The sequence below is a fragment of the Somniosus microcephalus genome, unplaced genomic scaffold, assembly GCF_052327205.1.
Source record: "Somniosus microcephalus isolate GS21.2 unplaced genomic scaffold, FLI_Smic_1.0 unresolved_chr9, whole genome shotgun sequence".
Classification (NCBI taxonomy): domain Eukaryota; kingdom Metazoa; phylum Chordata; class Chondrichthyes; order Squaliformes; family Somniosidae; genus Somniosus; species Somniosus microcephalus.
Window position 1 is genome coordinate 39,793,887 of NW_028225187.1, and position 19,474 is coordinate 39,813,360.

At 45.7% G+C, this 19,474-nt stretch overlaps 1 pseudogene; it reads left to right on the top strand.

Moving 5' to 3' along the window:
• The first annotated feature begins 807 nt into the window (after positions 1 to 807).
• Positions 808 to 1,352, top strand: LOC147085101 (histone H3-like; annotated as a pseudogene).
• The last annotated feature ends 18,122 nt before the right edge of the window (positions 1,353 to 19,474 follow it).

The following is a 19,474-nucleotide window of genomic DNA, read 5'->3' on the forward strand; positions in this document are numbered from 1 at the left end:
CCTTAGTGAAACCACATCTTGGTTATTGTGTGCAGTTTTGGTCGCCTTATCTGAGGAAGAATGTTCTTGCCATGGAGGGGGAGCAGCGAGGATTCACTAGACTGATACCTGGGATGGCAGGAATGAAGTATGAAGAGAGCTTGGGTCGATTGGACTTTAGAAGAATGAGAGAGGATTTCATTGAAACTTATAAAACTCTAACAGGACTAGACAGACTAGATGCAGTAAGGATGTTCCCGATGGCGGGGGTGTCCAGAACCAGGGGTCACAGTCTAAGGGGTAAGCCATTTAGGACAGAGATGAGGAGGAATTTCTTCACCCAGAGAGTGGTGAACCTGTGGAATTCTCTACCACAGAAGGCAGTGGAGGCCAATTCATTAAAAATATTCAAGAAGGAGTTGGATATATTTCTTAAGGCTAAAGGGATCAAGGGATATGGAGAGAAGGCAGGGCCAGGGTACTGAGATTGAATGATCAGCCATGATCTCATTGAATGGTGGAGCAGGTTCGAGGGGCCGAATGGCCTACTCCTGCTCATATCTTTTATGCATCTATGAAAACGCTTATTTCCTTCACTAAAATTGGCGGGCATTTTGAAATGGGCGATCAATCCCAGCTCAGCCAATGGGGGACTGATTTTCTAGCATTTCATTGATTGGTCAGAGTTGGGTTTAAACTGCCTGGCTTTCCGTCTGCAGCCAATCAGTGCTCGGGGCGGTCCGTCACTGAGTATAACAAGGCGGGCACACTGCAGATTCCGCATTGACAGTCCCTTTGTTCCAGATTTTGCTGAGATCAGTTGAGAAAATGGCCAGGACCAATGAGACAGCGCGCAAATCGACCGGACGGAAAGCTCCTCACAAATAGCTGGTGATCAAAGCGGCCCGGAAGAGCGCTCCAGCCACGGGCAGAGTGAAGAACTCCCATCGCTACAGACCTGGCACTGTGGCTCTGAGGGAGATCCGCCACTACCAGAAATCCACCGAGCTGCTGATCCGCAAACTGCCCTTCCAGCGCTTGTTGTGGGAGATCGCTCAGGACGTCAAGACCGACCTGCGCTTCCAGAGCTCGGCTGTCGTGGCCCTGCAGGAGGCCAGCGAGGCTTACCTGGTGGGAATCTTTGAGGACACCAATCTGTGCGCCATCCACGCTAAGCGAGTCACCATCATGATCAAAGGCATCCAGCTGGCCCACCGCATCCACAGGGAGCGCGCCTGAACTCCCCCTGCCCGGCTCCAGACTTTAGCACCAAATGCAACAACGGCTCTTTTATGAGCCAACAAATGAGCAAAGGAAAGTGCTGCAATCTGTGCAAGGCAAATTGGCCTGCACACACCGTGCAGGTCTTGTAGTGTTACCTTAACTGGGGATTTACAAATTGGGGGCAGTGAATATCTGACGGAGCGTTTATGATCTCGGTTGAAATGTGAGTGAGCTGCCCAGTAGATTGAATGAACTCGCACAGTGTGAGTCGGAAACTTTAATTGGCAGTTCTGATTGTGAGTTGATACAACTCCACATACCGGGATAGATCCGCGCGAAAGAGAGAACGAGGTGTCTGAATATTGAATCTCACCTTTAAAACCAGCTCTTAATGCGGGACAGGTGGGAACTTTAGTTACTATTTGAAATATTTTAAATTAACCAAAGCTGCAATTCTGGTTCGATCCTGTCTGCTAATTAAAAGGGGAAATGTTTGTATGGTTCCGGATGTACATATTTCTCCCTTTGGAATTATTGTCCCAATAAGGAACAGTAAGCCCAGCAACCGCTCACTCACTTTATACTCGGTTCTTAACATCCGTTCATATTCGGCTCTCCCAACAACGTGTTCATTGAGTGTCGGTCTCACGTTAGTGTCCGTGTGTTTTGTTTTACTCTGAAGCCAGTCCTTCTCTATATCGATTCACTGATCAGAATATTCTCTCACAGCATGCCCGCTGCACTGTTTGTAGATCTAGATTTCTACATGTTCCACAGTCAGTGTCCTGTTTATAACCGAAAGTGGCTAAATAGTAAGTAACCCTTTCCCAGATACAGTGGGTGGCTCTGAAAAGAGCCTTTGGGTTATTAGATTGAATCCTGTCCACTTTACTTGCTCTTGGAGCTGGCAGTGCTGGTTTTCTTGGGTAGCAGCACCACCTGCATATTAGGCAGCACCCCGCCCTGAGCGATGGTCACCTTTCCCAGCAGCTTGTTGAGCTCCTCGTCATTGCAGATGGCCAGCTGCAGGTGTCTGGGGATGATGCGGGTCTTCTTGTTGTCGCAGACCGCGTTGCCGGCCAGCTCCAGGATTTCAGTGGTCAGATACTCGAGCATAGCAGCCATGTAGACCGGGGCTCCGGCACCCACACGTTCAGCGTAGTTGCCCTTTTGCAGGAGCCTGTGATAACGGCCCACAGGGAACTGCAATCCAGCCCGGGAGGAGCGAGATTTGGCCCTGGCCCGAGCTTTACCGCCGGTTTTTCCTCTTCCAGACATTTCCACAGTACACTCGTTCAGAGAAAGAATGAAAATCTCCTCCCACATCTGCCCTTCTTATAGCTTCTGGAGGAATGCAGATAGCGTACTTGTGATTGGTCGCTCTATGGTCAACTGCATTGGTGTTTTCTGGTGACCAATCACAGTCTGTTTTTTCCCGCCAATGAAAAGTGTGTGGAAATAACTGCCTCAACAGTCAAACCGCCAACCATTTTTTAATTTCAAAAAGGCCGCCAATATTTTCCTAAACCAGCGAATTAAGTTAATAAATTGACGATCAGCCAAAGATTTCCGGACATTTTTTTATTCCTTTTGTCTTATTCCAACTCTCCCTTGCAAATTCTAGGCTGTTACAATTTGGATTAATGTTGGGTTCAAGTTCAAACTGTATCGGGCGGGCATCAATTTGCATTGATTCTGTAACGGGACACATTCCAGCTCAATCTTTGTGAGGTTTCACAGATTATCGATCGATCGTTTACACAGGCGCTGCTGCGGGAGTGAAACCAGAACTGGGAGTCCTGCTGTGAGAAGAGAAGAGGGTCAGAGGGTTCAAACTGCCCCCTTTCTGGTCTCTGTACGAACCCCCATTCTGCGTTGTAACACTGCAGGTATTCCCGGGTTAACAAACGGATTGACTCCCAACTGGCTTTACAAAAAGATTAAAAAGGCCTTGACAGAGAACGAGGTGACTAAAATCCGAATCTCATCCCTAGAACAAGCTTTTAATTCATCCTGTCTGACAGCAAAGGGAAAGAGCGAGCAGGGACCGTGTTTATAATTTACTGGGCAGGAAATTCAACAGCGACTCTCAGGTGGAAACGGATAATGGAACTGCTTATCTGAGAATTCTCAACTAAAGCTACAGCTGGAAATTCAAAAATTGTTCTCAAAAACATTTGATCAGCAAATAATTAGAGTAAGCTGAGGAAAAACACAGCCAATTGCGTCGAAAGGAACACGCGTTTGTGTAGCTCTTTCGGAGAGGTTGTGGGAGGCTCTTAAAAGAGCCGTTGTGTTTTGGGTTTGTTCTTTCAGGGCAGCATGGAGTTTTACTTGGAGCTGCTGTATTTGGTCACTGCCTTTGTCCCTTCCAACACGGCGTGCTTGGCCAGCTCCCCGGGCAGCAACAGGCGCACGGCGGTCTGGATCTCCCAGGAGCTGATGGTGTGCCCCTTGTTGTAATGGGCCAGGTGGGAAGCCTCACCCGCGATGCGCTCGAAAATATCGTTCACCAATGAGTTCATGACGCCCATGGCCTTGGAGAAGATGCTGGTGTTGGGGTGCACCTGCTTCATCACTTTGTAGATGTAGATGTAGTAACTCTCCTTCCTCGACTTTCTGCGTTTCTTGCCGCTTTTTGATGCCGCTTTCTTCACCATTTTCTTGGTGCCCTTCTTGGCGACGGATTTCTTATCGTCAACCATCGTCTCGTTCAGGATCAGGAAACAATTTAAGAGAACAATGCTCCGAGCTCGTATTATATAGGCTGTCCCACACTCCGTCCACAGAGCTATGCTAATGAGGGATGGGTGAAGGCAAGGATTGCGATTGGTTTATTGGCAACGTTGTCAATTTCCTTTGTTCTCTATCTCTCCGATTGGCTTCCATACGCATCCAATCAGATTCTGCATTCACCACAATCTCATAACTGGAATGCCGTCACGCATTAAAACCACTTCCATATTTATACTGTCCTCTAATCCCATTTCTATTCTGCTCCATCAAACCTCTTCAACAACGGCCGGCATTACGTTGAAGGTTATCTGTGGTTTTTTCCTATGCATATATACTTGTGTGTGTAAAGAATCTTAACAGCCAACGCGCGGTAGTGATTGTTGATCTAGATTTCTAAATGTTCGACAGACAGCGACCGGGATATAAACGAATGATCTCAGATCAGGACATTTCCAGGGCATCTACTGTAAAGTTTTAATATAAAACTAACTCTAGGACAGTTGCTGTTAGATCCGTGTATCTTAATGTTGTGTCCTTCAATAATCAGACAACGACTGCAGGGAACGATTCAACAGGTGTTTACTGAATGAGGGTTAGTCTAGAACTAACTATACTGATCACTACTCAGGGTTTATATACAGGTGTGGTCACTGCCGGTACTACAGTATAGAGGAGCTGTAAAAAGTAATTCTCTCCCTTAAAGGTACATACATTACCATTCCTCCGCTTTTAGATTAACAGTACCATAACACTCATTTAACAATTAAATATCAAACTAATTACAATTAACACTTTTAACATGCAACATTAGCTGAAAATAGTCTATTTTTAAATCCAGTCTTTGGGGAGGCTTCCTGATCCTTTCTGGATAGCGCCTTTCCCGAGTGTCTTGCTCTTGGGGCGGAGGCGATTCTGGCCCCCTGTCATCGGTTGGTTCATCAGCTTCCGATGCGACTGTTTCTGGGGTAGATGCAACCTGTACGTTGGGTTCATCACCAGGTACGTATGGGCGAGGCATGGGGTTGACTTGTTCCTGTGACTCTAGGATCTGGTCAGCATGGCATCTCACGATGCTCTCACCAACGTCCACTGTGTACATTAGTGGGCCCTTCCGTGTGCATATCGTTCCAGGCTGCCATTTTTCTGTTCGGTAGTCGCGGGCCAAGACTGGTTGCCCTACATTGAAGCTCCTTGTTGGCTTCTCATGGATGTGCTGGAATTGCTTACTCTCAACATCTCTTCTTACGTTGGTCTGAGCAAATCCAGGAGAGATCTTAACCTTCGGTTAAAGTACATCATGGCTGGCGCCTGGTTGGTGACTGCATGTGTCGCATTCCGGTCGGCGAACAGGAAATTGTCCACCTTGTGCTGCAGTGGAATGTTGCCATTGTACATAGCCTTTATTGCCTTCTTAAAGGTTTGTACGAACCTCTCAGCCAATCCATTTGTGGCTGGATAATACGGGGCGGATGTGTAATGCCTTACCCCATTCTTTTTCAAGAACCTCCGGAACTCTTCGGACACAAACTGTGGTCCATTGTCGGAGCAAATCTGTTCTGGCAAGCCATTCCTGGCAAAAATGGTCCGTAGGACTGCAATAGTTTTCTCCGTGGTGGTGGAGGACATTTTGATGACCTCAGGCCATTTCGAGTACGCATCCATGGCTATTAAAAACATTGAGTCCATGAATGGACCAGCAAAATCAATATGCACCCTTTGCCATGGAGTTGAGGGCCACTCCCATGGGTGTAGAGGGGCATGTGGTGGTGCATTTTGGACCTTCTGGCATCCTGAGCAGCTCTTTATCAGGTCCTCGATTTGCTGATCGATCCCCGGCCACCACACATAAGCCCTAGCAAGGCTTTTCATTTTCACCCCTCCCAGATGACCTTCGTGAAGCTCATTGAGCACTCTCTCCCTTAACTTGGGTGGAATTACCACGAGTGATCCACACATCAAGGTCCCCTGGCATACTGACAGCTGTTCTCTTCTGGTTGAGAATGCTGGCAACAGTGAGTCGCCATGTGCTGACCATCCCTTCACCGTCAAATCATATACCTGAGACAGTGTTGGGTCATTTCGGGTTTCCTTCTCTATGCCAGCGTTCGTTACTGGCAAGCATTCAATTATAGTCGAATGAAATATTTCGACAGGATCCACTGCTGGTGCTTCCTCCGCAGTAGGCAGTGGCAGGCATGATAGCCCATCAGTGTTTCCATGCTGTTTTGTGCCCTTATACTCGATTTCATATTGGTGCGCCCCTAGAAAAAGTGACCATCTTTGTAGCCATTGTGCAGTCATCACCGGAACGCCCTTCTTTGGATTAAAGATGGAGACAAGTGGTTGCTGGTCAGTCAGCAAGGTGAACTTCTGCCCGCGCAGATAGTGATTGAACTTTTTCACTCCCCATACTAGGCTGAGGGCCTCCGTGTCAATCTGGATGTAGTTACGCTCGGCTGAGGTTAGTGATCGTGACGCAAAGGCTATTGGCCTCTGAGCCATCCAAGAATTTCTGCGACAGCACCGCTCCAATGCCGTAGGGTGACGCATCACATGCCAACCGAATTGGTAATGCTGGGTTGTAATGGGCCAATACCTCTTTCGATGTGATTAGTGTTTTGCTCTTCTGGAAAGCTCATCTACATTCGTCACTCCAATTCCATGGCACCCCAGTTTGCAGTAAGGTGTTCAGTGGGTGTAGTATTGCAGATAAATTTGGCTAGATCTTATGGCAGTAGTTTACCAGCCCCAGGAACGAACTCAGTTGTGACACATTTTCCAGTGCTGGAGCCTTGACTACTGCCTCAATATTCACTGGGGACTTATGTAACCCCTCTTTATCGATAACGTGGCCACAATACGAGATCTGTTTTATAAATACTCGCATTTGGGGCGGTTAGCTCGGAGCCAATATTCCTGCAATCTAGTGAGCACCTGCTCCAGGTTGGCAAGGTGATCACTGGCATTTTCGCCCGTGACCAGGACGTCGTCCAAATAACACTGAGTCCCTGTGATCCCTTGCAGGACTTGTTCCATTGCCCTCTGCCAAATAGCCAGAGCTGATGCTACCCCGAATACCAGCCGGTTGTATTGGTAGTGACCTTTATGCGTGTTGATTGTGAGGTATTTTTTGATGCTTCTTCTACCTCCATTTGCAGATATGCCTGGGCCAGATCAATCTTAGTGAAGCTTTTCCCTCCAGATAGCGAGGCGAAAATATCTTCAATCCGCGGAAGTGGACATTGCACGGTGTGAAGGATCGGTTTCACTGTTACCTTAAAGTCCCCACAGATGCGAACCTTCCTTGGTTCCCCAGGCGTGCTGCTCAACGACTTTTTCATCACAGCGACGATGGGTGTAGCCCACTCGCTCCAGTCTACCTTGGACAGTACACCTGAACGTTCCAGACTCTCCAGCTCTGCTTCGACAGCTGGGCTTAAAAAATTTTGGGCTTGCGTTTTCTTAAATTTTAATCATCGCTGTCATGCCTTTTAGTGTTCCGAGTCCTTGCTGGAACACTTCTTTCACATCATTTAGGATTTTGACAGTCACCCAGGTGTGACGTCGTCATCCTTTTTGTCAGCCACAGTCAGTGCCTGTATGGAATGCCAAACTAGCTGTATCTTCCGGATCCATTTACGTCCTAGTAGTGGTGGTCCTCCATCTGGCAATACATATAGGTCCATTTTTGGTGTTTCCTTGCTGTTATATATAACGTTCACCCTTATTTTTCCTTTGGGGTAGACTTTTTGCACCATGTACGTCTTCAAGACAATCTTCGTATCTCTCAAGGGTATATGGGTATATGTGAGAATAGCCGCTTGTAGTCCCTTCGGTTTATGACTGTTAGGGCTGATCCTGTGTCCAATTCCATTTTCACTTGGACTCCTGCTGTCTTGAGAGCGTGACTCAGATAGTTTGGTGATCCTCCATTTTGATCACATTATGTAGTTTCAGACAAACCAGCTCCTTGCTTCCGGAGTCTGTATCATTCTTCTGTTCGTCTGAACTACTCTCCGTCACTTTATGTACCTTCTTGTATTTCTCCTGTGGAGATTTCTTGCTGCTGGTTTGCTTTCCCGACCTGCAGACTCTTGCTATATGTCCTACTTTTCCACACAATCTGCACACTTTGTCCTTGAAACAGCAATCATTATGGTCGTGTGTTGTTCTGCCGCAGCGATAGCTCTTCACTGTTCCGTATGACATTTCATATGTGCCATATTCTTGCGGTCTCCGTTGTATCTCTGCAGCGCCCCGTGCTGCTGCTTCGTGTGACACTGCAATGCTGAAAGCATTGTCCAGCGTAAGATCCTTTTCTGATAGAAGCCATTTCTGGGTTCCTTCACTTTGAAGCCCACACACAAGCTTGTCCCTTAAAGTATCTGCTAGTCCCGTTCCAAACTGGCAGCATTTCGATAGCTTGCGCAGTTCTGTTAAATGCTCAGCATTACTTTCATCTTTATGCTGGTTCCTTTTGTGAAACTTAAATCTTTCTGCTATCAGCAGCGGTGTGGAGTTTAAGTGGTCCTGTAGGATTGACACTGTTTTCAAAATCCTTTTCTACTGGCTTCTCTGGGGTTACTAGGTTTCATAGTAAGCCGTACGTTTTTGCACCCATTGAAATCAACAATACCAGCGCTTTCTTGTCATCTGGCACTTCATTCGCCTTGCAGTATATTTCTTTGCGTTCGACATATGTCGTCCAATCTTCGAGTTCATTGTCGAACGCTGTGATACTGGCACTCTTCGGCATTTTTGGGCGTGGGTAGACTGGCTTAAAATGGCATCTCCCGCGCTTTCCCTTCTTCCCCACTGCAGCTTAAAATGGCGTCTCCCACACTGCTGCCAACACCACTCTCGGCAGTCCTCGTGACAAATGGCGACGCCCTGTGGGTTTTGTGCACTGCTCCTGCGCTGCTGCCAATGCCGCTCTCTGCGGTCCTCGTGGCAATGGCAGTGCCTCGCATTTTCCTGTGCGCCTCTCTCCCTAATTGACGCTGCTCGGCCCTTGAACACCGGCTGCGCTCTGCACATTTTCCTGCACGCCTCTCTCCCCCGTTGATGCTGCTCGGCCCTTGAACACCGGCTGCGCTCTGCTCTCTCTCGCCTCTCTCCCCCATTGAGGCCGCTCAGTCCTGAACACCGGCTGCGCCCTGCGCGCTCTGCCCTCTGTGGAAGTACAGATTCTCACTTAGACACAAAATGGCTTCCTGGGCATAGAATAAACACTCAAATGGCCGACAGAATGATTCACTAATCAGTTTCAAGGGGATGAGACAATTTAGGAATGCTACATACGTACTCCTTATCTGTGACAAGCTTAACAAGGAGCCTAATTTACCAAACAAATAGCCAAGGACAGGATAAGGTAAACATCGGCCCAGAAGCTCAGTTGGTACAGTGGGAGAACAGAAGGATCCCATAATAAAGGATTAGTTAATCTTATCTCAAGGTATTTCTGTTCGTTATTCTAACAAAGCCTGGAATACCTTGTTTCAGTAATTTGCAAGGTCTGTGCCTTTGTAATCAGGTATGATTCAATACTATGTCATGTGGCATAGAAAGCCTGTTTTGTTTCTGTACTGTATAAATATGTTACAAATTCTGTATTACTTCGAAGAGGTCTGATGTAGCCTTTGACAACACAACCCTTCCCTTGCAAGCAAATAAAGCCTGTCTTTAATGATACATTGTGTTTAAAGAGTCTTACTCGGGAGTCGAGACTTCGACAGTATTACTTGGAGGTTCCACCGAGATCGCATGCTGCCTTTCGGTAAGTCACGGACAAGGACATTGTGAATCTCTAATGACAGATCCTGAATGGCCACAGCGATGTTTTATCACATAAAAGGATTTCTCATTAGATATTGAATTGGTGTGGTCTGTTTCTTCCGACATGAGTACTGCGATCAAGTTAAGACTCGTGTTTCAGATTTGAGTTGAATCCTGCAACTTTTGCTTCTTTTATTGTTGACCACTGAAAGGAGGAGAATACTGACTACTCAAGTCTTTGAAAAAAAAAGTATCGGGCAAAGAAGGCAAGTGGAAAGTCGACAGGGCTGAGTCCCAGACAGATAAGGTACCAAGTTAAAGCTGCAGTATCAAGGGTGGGTCCCTTGAGCCAGGGTTAAAGTCCCGCAGCAGAAAGTATCGTTTGAGGATTGTCACTGTGTTTTAATGACCTGTATTACCAGGCTCAGGACTATTCTCCGTTGAGATACTTTCTATGAGGGTTAAAGCCCCTCGCATTAAAGCATAAGGATTTTATATGAATATAGAGGTTAAGAATTATCGCAACCATTGTTTTCCATTTTGTTTGTTGATTATTGACAATGTTAAGGCAGAAGACTCTCACATAAAGTATAAGTTAAATGTTAAGGACTCAGCTTGTAGTGGCATACAACGCAAGCTGAGAATTGACTATTTGTTTAGTTTAGAGTATAAGATAAATGTCTGAATATTTGGTCTGTTTGCCTGTTTGGGCGGCTGCATTACTTGTCATTTCTTTGACTGTTGTTATTACTTGTTATTTTTCATCACTTAGGGTCCTTTGGACAGTCAGTAATAGTCGTAAGGGGGTAAAAGGGCAAAACCTGCGATCCAGAAGAAGAGAGCCTAGTTTAAAAAAAAAAAAAACTAAGATGGGAGCTGCACAGAGCAAGATCCCAGAAAAAGGAACTCCCTCTTCTTATGTCTTTACCTACTATGGTCAGATATCCATAAATGATTTACCTAAGTGGGCTAGATGGACCAAGAAAGACAAACACCCTTTCCCCGTGGATGGTACATTTAATCTAGATAGAATCATGTGTCTAGAAAACTGCCTAGCAGGCAGAGACCCAAGGAGAAGGGGTGCAAAGTCCGTAAATTGGTCTGCCTTCTCAGATTGGAAAAGGGAAGCAGAAAAACGTAAGGAATGCAGCATATTAGCTAGTAAAATTGAGAACAAAAATTAGAAAATAGATCTAATGAATAAATTGATTAAACAAGAAAAGGTTATGCTAATGCCTTTAAGACAAAACCCGAAGCCTACCGCTCCTCCCTGTGAATATCCTCCCATGCCCACGACTCATTCCAGTGATGACGAGGATCAGGGATGGTTCAGAAGACCAGCCCCGCCTCCTGAATACAAAGTGCAACAAAAAGGCGCAGCGGGTGGTGAATCACCCGACCGCAGTGCTGTAAGTCAGGAGAATATAATCAACACTAGATAAGATAATTGAGACAACTCAGAAAAGGGATGAAGATGTTGAGGATTATATAGAAAGAATGGAATCAGTTGTGGGACAGCACTCGGGTATGACAAAAGAAAATGACCAAATCCCTTTAATTAACGCCCTTGTAAACGGCCTCAGAACAGAACTTAAGGAACCGCTGACTTTAGTTTGCCTTCACTGGAGACATAAAACCATTCCTGAATTGACACAAATCTTGAAAGGAATACAGGAAAGGAATAAAGATCAAAAGAGTAAAATTTCTTTGTTAATGGAGCAGGCAGCTTCTCCAGCCCCGACCACCCAGACTACTATTTACTACCAGGGTCAAAACAAGGGATGAGGTAGAGGGTATAACAGAGGCAGATTCAGAGGCAGGGGTAGAGGAGGTGGTGGCAGGGGCCAGTGGAACGGAGGAGGAAATACAAGCTCATGTTTTAATTGTGGTCTGATCGGCCACTGGAAAGCCAATTGCCCTTACCCAAAACCGCATAATCAAGGTTGGGAAGGTGCACCCGACAATATGAATACCCAAGCCCAGGTTCACAATCGTCCGCAGGCAAATTTCACAACAGGGAACCCCTGGGAAACTCAAAATACGGAAGGACAATCCAGAATGCCAGTGCAAAATTATTCAGCATGACGCAGAGACGCAGCCTCCGACGTTACCCACCTCCTGCAGTTACCCTTAGTATCACTAAATTTTAGCGATGAGCCATATTTATCCATAGAAATGCAGGGCATTAGAGTCCCTTTTCTCGTTGACACAGGAGCCACAACCTCACTATTAACAAAGCAATACGCTGGAGGAACTCCGTGTACTGGAAAGAATGTCACATGTGTAGGACTTTCCGGCGTCTCACAGACTATGATGTCGTCACAACCATTAGAAATACAAGCAGACAATTTCTCTGGCCAGCATGCCTTTCTTCTATCAGATGAAGCCCCCATGAACCTTTTAGGGAGAGATTTGCTGTGCAAAATGCAGGCAACAATAATTTGTTCAGAAAAAGGACTGCAGGTGCACATCCCTACCGATAGATGTACTATGTGCCCTTTACAAGAATGCTCCCCTCCCGTCATCGACCAGTGGACAAACAAAAACCAAGAATTAAGCCACACATTAATGATGATTGTAGGAGCATTGCAATGTGCCTCAAGAACAGTCTCAGAGTACCAGAAGGATTTGAAATTAGACAGTTGGCACATGAATCTGCATTGCACTGCCTTTTATGAAGGCATGGGAAAAGACACGACTATAAAAGACAGTTACTCAATTGGATCCCGTTGCATGCGGCCTGCCTGGATGCCTGCCAATTCTAGCTGCTGCCTATTATGCTGTACAACAAGCTCAAGGTATCACGCTCAATCATTTTATTTGTGCCACATTCAGTTGAGGTGCTATTGACAAAATGTGCCACTCAACATCTGACGTCAGCCCGCAGCAGTAAATATGAGGTTGAGTTATTATCCAACTCTAATCTCCTAATTCAAAGATGTTCGGCCTTGAATCCAGCCACGCTGCTACCCACAGAAGAAGACGGAACTCCACATTACTGCGAAATGATCACCCAATTGGTGACTAAGCCCCGAACAGATTTATCAGAAACTCCTATCTCCAATAGTGACTTAGCGTACTATGTAGATGGGTCAGCCCTTAGGGATGACAAGGGATCACCTAGGGCTGGATATGCCATATCAGATGATCACTCGATTGTGGAGGCACTCTCACTACCTCAATCCTTTTCAGCGCAACAAGCAGAACTCTTCGCTCTTACCAGAGCTTGTATATTGGCTACTGATCAAACTGTTAACATTTATACCGTTTCCAGGTATGCTTTTGGAGTTGCTCACGATTACGGACAGATCTGGATATTAAGGGGGTTTCTAACTTCCTCAGGATCAACTATTAAGAATGCTGAGCAAATCAATAATCTTTTAAAGGCTCTAGTGTGCCCCACTAAGATTTCAGTCATTAAATGTCAGCTCATACAGGCAGTCAGGATCAGATCTCCTTGGGTAACGAGCGATCAGATAGAGCTGCTAAATCAGCCGCTCTGTCAGATACAGGGCCACAGGTCTCAGCCTTTGTATTTCATCAACAAAAATCAGATAATGACCCACCTTCTATTAATGATGTTTTAGCCTTTCAGTCACAGGCTAACACGGACAAACTGTTAAGTTGGGCAAGGGATTTTTGCTTTAAAATGCCTGAAGGAGTATGGGTTCACCATGACGGCCGCATGTTGGCTCCAAAGTCTTTACTTCCATGGATTGCCTGATGCGTTCATGTTTTCACGCATGCGGACAAAGGGGGGATGGCAGACTATATTAATCAAACATGGTATGCACCAGGTATTTCGGCAATTGCAAAACAAATTAGTGAAAGGTGCACCATTTGCCAGGAAATGAATCCAGGCAAGACAGAGAAAGTACAGGCTTCCTCCCACCCAAATCCATCAGGCCCTTTCGTACATTTACAAATGGATTTTATTGAATTACCTCCATGTTTAGGATTTAAGTATGTGTTAGTAATTATAGATATGTTTTCAAGATGGGTCGAAGCTTTCCCATGTAAAAAGAATGATGCTGTAACAGTAGCAAAGTGCTTGTTAAAAGAAATCATACCAAGGTTTGGAATACCTATGCAGCTTTCAAGCGACAGAGGATCGCACTTCACTGGAGCGATTATAAAAGAACTATGTAAAGCTTTGCAGATTAACCAGCATTTTCACTGCAGTTATCATCCACAATCCGCAGGACTGGTGGAAAGACATAACGGAGTACTGAAGAATAACATTTCTAAACTTTGCAGTGAAACTGGACTTAAATGGGTCGAACTATTACCCTTAGCATTGATGATAATGCGAGCAGCAACTAACAGGACAAATGGACTGTCTCCACATGAGATTGTTATGGGACGATCCCTAAGGCTGCCATTTTCAGCACCATTTACGGTGAAACAAATGGACATTCATAAAATGGACGAGGCTATGCTAAACTATTGAATCGCATTAACTAAATGTATTTCCAGCTTTCACCAACAGGTAAAGGAAGCTCAAACGAGTCCAGCAGAGGGAAAGTGCAACGACTTGAAACCTGGAGATGACGTCTACAAGAAGGTTTTTAAAAGGAAGAACGGTCTGCAACCACGCTTCGAAGGACCATATCAAGTGCTCCTGACTACAAGTCAAGGAAAGATCTTCCTGGATTCACGCATCCCACTGCAAGAAGGCACCGAATAGAGACAATAGAATTTTGAAAGACTCTAACAATGAAGACGTTACTTATGTTTTGTATACTAGTCGGACTACTGAGTCTAATATGCCAAGGAGATGGGGAAAGATCCCGAAAGAAACGAGAATTAAACGTGCATACTTTTTTGTACATGCCTTACGAATATGCTAGATGCAGTAAGTCAGTATGAAAACCCAAAGAACCAAGGCTGGGCTGACTGGATATTGGGAGGATGGCTGGGATCAGCAGGACAAATATTATTGCATGAACTGGTAGTAGTAATAGCCCTGATTGTATGCATTGCTCTGTTTGTCACAACAATTAAGTGTTGTTGCAATAGGTTAGGCAAGGCAGTCTTGCCTGCAATGAATATGATGATACAGAGAGAAGTAAAGTCAGTAGAGGAAAAGAATGGTCCCCTAGATGAGGAACTGAGACGATTGAATAAAATACAATTATAAGGATTAGAAGACTTAGACAAAATATATACATATATATTCCACATGCCCTCCTCTTTCTGTAAAACATATTTTTCCACTCAAATGGGAACTGCAGGCTAGGAAAAAGAGAGAGGACTCCTTTCAACAACAAGCCAGTGATGTCGACCTTGTATATCACTTGGTCCGCACTTTGGGGGCTTACATAGAAGCACTTGTGCTTAGGAGAACCCCACAGGTTAGGTATAAACTGTGTGGGCCATGAATTAGTCCTCCTCTATAAGCTGCTGTTCCATATCCTTTTAGAAGGTGCGTAGTGGCACCCGAACTGCAGGCTAATATAAGCTGCAGGAAAATTAGAACACTGCAGGCTAACATAAGCTGCAGAACTATACAAAGACATAGACCTGAAATCAAATCAAACATAATTAAACCCCAACAAGAACACACGCCCAAACACTAAGAATAAACAAAGAAGAAAGACGATCTTAGATAAGGTCAACCATCAATACAGGTATATCCCGAGGATGGTTCAAAACGGCAAAGAAGTCGGTATCCTTGGCTAAAATCTAAATTTGGTATGAGGACCAATAGGAAGAGGTTAATTTCAGTTATGTTGTCCTAATAAGGACAAAAGGGAAGAATGTGGAAGTACAGTTTCTCACTTAGACACAAAATGGCTTTCTGGGCATAGAATAAAAACTCAAATGGCCGACAGAATGATTCACTGATCAGTTTCAAGGGGATGAGACAATTTAGGAATGCTACATATGTACTCCTTATCTGTGACAAGCTGAACAAGGAGCCTCATTTACCAAACAAATAGCCAAGGACAGGATAAGGTAAACATTGGCCCACAGGCTCAGTTGGTACAGTGGGAGAACAGAAGGATCCCATAATAAAGGATTAGTTAATCTTATCTCAAGGTATTTCTGTTTGTTATTCTAACAAAGCCTGGAATACCTTGTTTCAGTAATTTGCAAGGTCTGTGCCTTTGTAATCATGTATGATTCAATACTATGTCATGTGGCATAGAAAGCCTGTTTTGTTTCTGTACTGTATAAATATGTTACAAATTCTGTATTACTTCGAAGAGGTCTGATGTAGCCTTTGCCTACACAACCCTTCCCTTGCAAGCAAATAAAGCCTGTCTTTAACGATACTTTGTGTTTAAAGAGTCTTACTCGGGAGTCGAGACTTCGACACCTCTCTCCCCCGTCGATGCTGCTCGGCCTTTTTCTGTGCCGCTCGGTCGGGCTCTAGCCTGTCGCTGTCCGGGAAGGGTCTGCGCAGTACCTGATGCCAGCCCGTTTCGCTGGACCACCGTGACTGGAAAGCCAAGCCTGGCTCTCGACAGCCTCCCCTGCGATGCTCAAATCTCCGCTGGATGACTGGGCAGTTGCCCATGGTCGACACCCGTGCTTCTGGACTCGACCTTCTTCCACTGTTCTGCAGGAGCGAATCCCTGGGATGTGATGCAGAGTTGCAGGTAGTTTCGAACTTGCTCGTCGCCACTGTTAGATCCGTGTATCTTAATGTTGTGTCCTTCATTAATCAGACAACGACTGCAGGGAACGATTCAACAGGTATTTACTGAATGAGGGTTACTCTAGAACTAACTGTACAGATCATTACTCAGGGTATATATACAGGAGTGGTCACTGCCGGTACTACAGTATACAGGAGCTGTAAAAAGTAGTTCTCTCCCTTAAAGGTTCATACATTACAATTGCGATCAATTGATCGACAGTAACCAACCCTTTCCTAGATACAGTTGCTGGCTCTGAAAAGAGCCTTTGGGTTATTAGATTAAATCTTGTCCGCTTTACTTGCTCTTGGAGCTGGCAGTGCTGGTTTTCTTGGGCAGCAGCACCACCTGGATATTAGGCAGCACCCCGCCCTGAGCGATGGGCACCTTTCCCAGCAGTTTGTTGAGCTCTTCGTCGTTGCAGATGGCCAGCTGCAAGTGTCTGGGGATAACAGAAATCACAGAAACCGCACAGTGCAGATAGAGGCCATTTCGGCCCATCGAGCCTGCACCGACACATATTCCACCCGATTCCCGTAACCCCTACACCAACACATATCCCACCCTATCCTTGTAACCCCACGTGTTTAATCCCCCTAACACGAAGGGTCAATTTATCACAGCCAATCAACCTAAACTGCACATCTTTGGACTGTGGGAGGAAACCGGAGCACCCGGAGAAAACCCACGCAAACACGGGGAGAATGTGCAAACTCCACACAGACAGTCACCCGAGGCCGGATTCGAACCCGGGTCTCTGGCGCTGTGAGGCAACAGTGCTAACCACTATGCCACCGTGCAGCCCACGGGATGATGCGGGTTTTCTTGTTGTCGCAGGCCACGTTGCCGGCCAGCTCCAGGATTTCAGTGGTCAGATACTCGAGCACAGCAGCCATGTAGACCGGGGCTCCAGCACCCACATGCTCACCGTAGTTGCCCTTTCGCAGGAGCCTGTGAACACGGCCCACAGGGAACTGCAATCCGGCCCGGGATGAGCGAGACTTGGCCCTGGCCCAAGCATTACCGCTGGTTTTTCCTCTTCCAGTTATTTCCACAATACACTCATTCAGAGAAAGAATGAAAATCTCCTCCCACATCTGCCCTTCTTATAGCTTCTGGAGGAATGCAGATAGCGTACTTGTGATTGGTCGCTCTATGGTCAACTTCATTGGTGTTTTCTGGTGACCAATCACAGTCTGTTTTTTCCCTCCAATGAGAAGTGTGTGGAAATAACTGCCTCAGCAGTGAAACTGCCAACCATTACTTAATTTCAAAAAGGCCACCAATATTTTCCTAAACCAGCGAATTAAGTTAATAAATTCTCCATTAGCCAAAGATTTCTGGAAATTTTTATTCTGCCTTCTGTCTTATTCCATCTCTCCCTTGCAAATTCCAGGCTATTATTTTCAGGATTAATTCCGCGTTCAATTTGAAACTGCAACGGGCGGGATTCAATTTCCATTGACTTTGAAACAGGACAATTTCCAGCTCAATCTTTGTAAAAGTGAGGTTTCACAGATTATCGCTCGATCATTTGCACAGGCGGGAGGGAAAGCAGAACTGGGAGTCCTTCTGTGAAAAGGGATGATGGATATAGCGATCAAACTGACCCCGTTCTGTTCTCTAAAATAACTCCCATTCTGGATTGTTACACTGCACGAAGTCTCAATTAATAAACGGATGATTCACAAATGGCATTAAAAAAATTGGAAAGGTCTTGACAGAGAACGAGGTGACTCAAATCAGAGTTTCATCCCTTAACATAGAAACATAGAAGATAGGAGCAGGAGCAGGCCATTCGGCCCCTCGAGCCTGCTCCACCATTCAATGAGATAATGGCTGATCATCCAAATTCAGTACCCTGCCCCTGCGTTCTCCCCATATCCCTTGATCCCTTTAGACTTAAGAAATATATTCAACTCCTTCGTTAATATATTTAATGAACTGGCCTCCACCGCCCTCTGTGGCAGAGAATTCCACAGGTTCACCACTCTCTGGGTGAAGAAATTCCTCCTCATCTCAGTCCTAAATGGCTTACCCCTTATCCTTAGACTATGATCCCTAGTTCTGGACTCCCCGGCCATCGGGAACATCCTTCCTGCATCTAGTCTGTCCAGGCCTGAAATAATTTTATAGGTTTCGATGAGATCCCCTCTCAATCATCTAAACTCCAGTGAGTATAAGCCCAATCGATGCAATCTTTCCTCATACGTCATTCCTGCCATCTCAGGTATCAGCCTGGTAAATCTTCGCTGCACTCCCTTATGGCAAGAACATCCTTCCTCAGATAAGGCGACCAAAACTGCGCACAATACTCAAGATGTGGTCTCACCAAGGCCCTGTACAACTGCAGCAAGACATCCTTGTTCTTGTACTCGAACCCTCTTGCTACGAAGGCCAACATACCATTTGCCTTCTTAACCACCTGCTGCACCTGCATGCTTACCTTCAGCGACTGGTGCACAAGAAGCTTTTAATTCATCGGCAGGCGCTGTAAATGAACGGGACTGAGAGCAAAGGGAAAGAGCGACCACGACCGTGTTTGTAGTTCTTATCAGCCGAGCACGGAGCAAACGGCATCCGCTGGGGGAGCGGCGCTCGCATGGGCCCTTCCCATGGGTTTAAAAAGTGTGGGGGAGGCCGAGGCGAGGGTTGTATTTTAGCGCATGAACAGACTTCTTTTTATCACACTTAAACCAGCCAAAATGTGATTTGTGAAACAATCACTTTTATCATTCATTAAATGGGCCACATGGAGATGATGTTAATTCTCATCCAAATTACTGATAAACCAAGTGTGTGACCCGCAAACTGGAGTGGGAGTTCCTGAAGAGATTTACACATTCCCTCAGTTGAGATTTTATTTTCATCCACAGGGTGGTGGTATTCTGGAACTATTTTGCCTGAATGGGTGGTAGAGGCAGATACCCTCATCGCATTTAATAAAAGTACTTGGATATGACCATAAGTGCGCGGTATTGGGCAGCGCGTGCGACTTGGATTTCCTCTATTTTTAGAGAGTTGCGCATGTGTAAATTCTCCGGTATTTACGCATTAAAAAACCACACGTAAGTACTTAGTTTTACAGGTAAGTGGTCTATTAATGCAATTGAGAA